Here is a 5,252-nt window from a genome sequence, read left to right as displayed (position 1 = left end):
AAGGATGGCCACGCTGCAATCCCTTCTCCTCCGTTCTCCTTTCCAGATCTTGGGCATGCACGCACATGTGCCCGGCGTGAGTTTTAAACCACCAGGTCCAGGATGCGAACCGCGGTTGACTACATGGGAGTCCAGCAACATAGCCATTACGCTAACTGCTGGTCCCATCTGCTTTTCATATATTTTTGGATTCAACCTTCATTCTTTTGTGTTTCTGTAGATATTACCTTAAAAATTCCTAGAAGTAGAATTTGGAGTTACACACTTAGATTTTACTTATTTCTAGCCCATGCAATCTTTTTTGTTGTTGTTTCTTTTAAGAGATTTTTGCTATGGGGTATGAACTCCCGGCAGAAAGTGAGAAATTACCCCCCAGAGGGGATGGCCACGCTGCATTCCCTTCTCCGTTACCCCCCAGGGATTTTGGGCATGCATGCCCCGCATGAGTTTCAAGCTACCGGGTCCAGGACTTGAATCATGGTTATCCATGTGGGAGCCAAATGCCCTAACCATCTCCCCACCTATTGGCCTCTCAGCCCATGCTATCTTAGTATTTGGGATGATAAAAAGACTAAAATGACGTAGTTGCTATTTTTATGTTGCTTTAAGTACAATAATCTCTAAATAGGAATAAATGCATTAAAGGTACATTATGATCAATTTTTTTTTAGAGAGAGAGATTTTTGCTATAGGGTGCATGTGCTCGCTGGAGAGACAGAGAGAGAGAGACAGACAGAAAATGAGAAAGCATTCCTCCCACCACCAAGGGAACTGAACACACCACAATCCCTTCTCCATTCTCCTCTTGGGATTTTGGGCATGCATGTACACATGCCTGATATGAATTTTAAGCTGCTGGGTCCAGGACTCTAACCATGGTTGACTACATGGGTGTCCAGTGACATAACCATTACACCATCTGCTGGTCCCCAAATTACCCTGACCTAATATGAAAACACTGTGATGGTAAGGAATTTAAGTTGTAAATGTATACCATTTTAAGCTGAGATATATTTCACTATCCTAAAATTTATCTTTGTAAAATATACAATTCAGTGTTTTTACTAAGAGTTTACAATCAGTACCATATCTAATTCTAGAATATTTTTATCACCCCCGAAAGAAATCTCATACTTATCAGCTATCATCAGTCCTTATTTCCTTCTCTTGCATACTCTGATGACCAGTAATCTACTTTTTATCTCTGTGGATTTGCTTATTCTTATAAATTAAATCATATAGTATATATCATTTTATCTTCGATTTCTATCTTAGTGTAATGTTTTCAAGATTCATCCATGTTGTAGGTATATCAGTAGTTCATCCTTTTTTTCCCCTTGGAAAATATACATAAAATGTACCATTTTAACCATTTTTAAGTGTATAGTTCTTTTGCATTAAGCACATTTACATTGTTTTGCAATCATCACCACTGTCCATCTTCGGAAGTGTTTCATCTCTAATTCAAACTCTATGCCTATTACACACTAACTCTTCATTCCCCTTTTCCCCTACCCATGGCAACCAACTCTCTACTTTCTGTCTATATGAATTTGACTATGTTATATAAGAGTAATCATATTGTATTTGTCCTTTTGGGACTAACTTACTTCAATTAGCATAACAGCTTCAAGGTTCATGTTGTAGCATATACCATTTTCCTCCATTTTTATGGCAGTATAATATTCCCTTGTATACATATATCACATTCTACCTATCATTTTGCTATTCATTGGGGTTGTTTCTACTTTTTAGTTATTAAAAATAATGACATGAACATTTGTTCACAAGTTTTTGTGTGAACATATTTTATATTTCTCTTAGGTATATATTTAGGCTGTAATTATTGAGTTTCATGGTAACTCCTATATTACATTTATTATTCTAGTGATGTTAGATGCTCAGTGAGACTAAAAGGATAAAATAATTGGATTGTAAGAAAAGTCATGACATATTTTTGTATGTAAAATAGAAAATAATCAACCCAGGGCAGGAAGGCAGCATGGTGATTAAGGTGCTGGACTCCCACATAGCCAACCACAGTTCGAGTCCTGGACCTGGTGGCTTGTTTTCTTACTCTCCTTTTCTCTCTGTCTATCACTCTTTGGTAAAAATTGAATAATAATAAATAACATTAAGAAAAATAATTGACCCAATAATTGAGCAGGTATCTGGAGAATATGACTAGCTGGGTGAGAATTATTTCTTTTAAAAAAGTAACTTGTCAAAGGATGTGGCAGTGAGACAGCATCAATCATAATTGGACTGTACTCAGGGACTTCACCTATATTTTTTTTTTAGGCAGTACTCCAACATGTAAGAGCATTTATAGAAATCTTAGAAGAGTTGATGTTACTGGGAACTAAAAGAAACTAAGACTATTTAATAAAGCAATCCAAATTTAGTGTTATTTTTCCAAGTCCAAGTAAGGACAGTTTAAGAAAATGAACTTTCCATTTTTTGGAAAATATACTCTACTTGACACATAACAAATGCTCATAAGAATATATATTTAAATTAAGCTATGGCCATTGAATCAACAAATAAAAATTCTCAAGTTCAAAACAAAAAGCTAAGCACTGTTAGTATATGACTGTCTCATTTTCCAGATATTTTTCTACTTCTGATAGTCTATTAGTCTTTCCCGATTGAGATATTCATATATTTTACCAATACTATTATATTGTATGCATGGTTTTACAATCTGATTTCTTTTATAGAATTATTTTATTTAACTTTATTTACTTATTTTAATTTGACCAGAGAGGAAAAGAGAGAGAGAGAAAGTAAGAAAGCAAGCTGCCAGGTCTAGGACTTGACCCATGGTTGGCCATGTAGGAGTCCAGCACTCTCAACCACCGTGTCACCTGCTGACCCCACAATCTGATTTTTCTATTTACAGTATTATTTCTGGAATATTTTCCATGTCTTAATATTTTTCCCTACTTAATATTTATTATGTGGATATTTTACAATGTATTTAATTCATTCTTCTTCTTTTTTTTTTTGAGAGGTTTTCACTATAGGGCGCGTGCGCTCTACAGACAGACAGAGAGAGACATAGAGACAGAAAGCGAGAAATCACCCCCCATGGGGGATGGTCACACCGCAATCCCTTCTCCTCCATTCTCCTCTCGGGATCTTGGGCACGCACGCACACGCGCCCAGCGTGAGTTCTAAGCCACCGGGTCCGGGACGCGAACCGCGGTCGACTACTTGGGAGTCCAGTGACATAGCCATTACGCTAACTGCTGGTTCCCTTTTTTTTTTTTTAATTCATTCTTCTATAATCAGAATGCTGAACACTGCCTGATCAGTTCTGTGTCTTTTTATCCTGTATTTAACCTCACCTGATCCCAAGGCCATAGTGTAAGGTATGTTTGGATGGTCTGGGTCCTTTTCAGCCCTGGAAAGAACACATGGAGTGAAGAAAATCTGTTCAGAACAGGACTGGGCAGCCTAATCTTAGGTGCAGAGCAGCTTCTCCAATGTAAGACTGGCCAGAAAATTGTCAACTAAAGTATCTAGGTTTTTTGGAGATTGAGGAAAAGTCTAGATTTATTTAAACTTCTAATTTTGGGACAAGAAGATGGTGTAATGGTTACATTGCTGGACTCCCACATAGTTGACTGCAGAGTAGTCACAGACCTGGAGGCTGAAAACTCACATCAGGTACATGTGCATATGTGCCCAAGTATGCCTGTTCTTACGATGTTTTTTTCTTTCATAGCTTTGTTCTTCTTCCATAAAGGAATCTCAAGAAAGACTTACCAGTTTCTGCAGATAGAAAACCATGACATTGGTATGTTGGTGTTTCCTTCTCACTGAAAAACATGATCTAAATACTTCCACTAGTCATTCTGAACAACTCCATTCAATTATCTGTCTCCCAGATCCTGCTGTACCAGTGAACAATGCTTCTAAATGACCCAGTCTCCTTCCTATGTTACCCACTCTGATCTAACCATTGTTTATGCGTTTATGACAGGATTACTCATGATCTCTTATGCACCCAATGATATGTTAAGAGCAGTTTCAGGACCAGCAGTTAGCATAATGGCTATGTCGCTGAACTCCCATGTAGCTGACTGTAGTTTGAGTCCTGGACCTGGTGGCTTAAACTCACGCCAGGCGCGTGTGCGTGCATGACCAAGATCCCAAGAGGAGAATGGAGGAGAAGGAATTGTGGCATGGCTATCCCCCTCGGGGGTGATTTCTCTCTTTCTATCTCTCTGTCTCTCTCTGTCTTTCTGGCGAGGCATGTGCCCTATCATAAAATCCTCTCCCCCCCCAAAAAAAAGAGCAGTTCCCTTCCCCAGTGGCTACCTTTGTTACCAAGTTCATGTGAAGTCTTCTAGAATATCACCAGAAAAAAAATAAATTAAAAAGTTATTATGTTTTCAAACTTTGTAACCAGACAAGTGTTCAGTGACAGATTTTTGATGGCCATAAAACAAATAGTAAACAGTACGTTAACAGAGACCAAGAGTTGAAAAGGGAACTTAGAAATGTCTAACCTGGGCTGGTCCCATGTGCCATAGTTAAGCAATGTTCATTGGGAATCAAATTCCATATAACTAACCATGGTTTGTATTCCACCCTGGCAGCTTGAAAAACATGCCAGGTGCATGTGCATGCATGTCTAAAATCCTGACGGGATGGAGAAATGGAAGCAAAAGGATTGTAGCATGACTAGGCTCCACTGGGACATCTCACTTGTGAGTACAAGCATCTTCTGGCAATAAAGAAGAAAAAAAGTTTAAACTAATGTACATAAATTTTAGATGACTATCAAGGGCCGGTAGATGCCATAGTGGTTAAGTCACTGAATTCCCACATGGCCAACTGTGGTTCGAGTCTTGGACCCAGTGGCTTGAGACTCACACTGAGTATGTGTGAGTGTATGCCTAAAATCCCAAGAGAAGAATGGACATCCCCCCTAGGGAGCGATTTTTATTTTCTCTTTCCATTTTTCTCTGTCTCTCCAGCAAGCACCCCATAGCAAAAATAAATTTTTTAGATGACTATCTACAATAATTAATATACTATATTGGGAACCAGCAGTTAGCATAATGGCTATGTCACTGGACTCCCATGTAATCGACTGCGGTTCGCGTCCTGGACCCAGTGGCTTAAAACTCACTCTGGGCACGTGTGTGTGCGTGCCCAAGATCCCGAGAGGAGAATGGAGGAGAAGGGATTGTGGTGTGACCATCCCCCCTGGGGGGTGATTTCTTGTTTTCTGTCTCTGT

General features: G+C 39.0%; 1 protein-coding gene across 1 annotated transcript in view; it reads left to right on the top strand.

Annotated features, from left to right (window-relative positions):
- LOC102470672 (zinc finger protein 208) overlaps positions 1-5,252 on the top strand; it is a 223,993-nt gene that overhangs the window by 1,610 nt on the left and 217,131 nt on the right. The window contains 2 exon segments of the mRNA XM_014592935.2: positions 3,731-3,802; positions 4,608-4,718. The gene's annotated coding sequence lies outside the window, so the exon portion shown is untranslated.

Source organism: Tupaia chinensis, unplaced genomic scaffold (assembly GCF_000334495.1).
Source record: "Tupaia chinensis unplaced genomic scaffold, TupChi_1.0 Scaffold138910_1, whole genome shotgun sequence".
Lineage (NCBI taxonomy): Eukaryota > Metazoa > Chordata > Mammalia > Scandentia > Tupaiidae > Tupaia > Tupaia belangeri.
The sequence above is the reverse complement of the archived record's forward strand: the minus strand, read 5'-3'. Positions and strand labels throughout refer to the sequence as shown.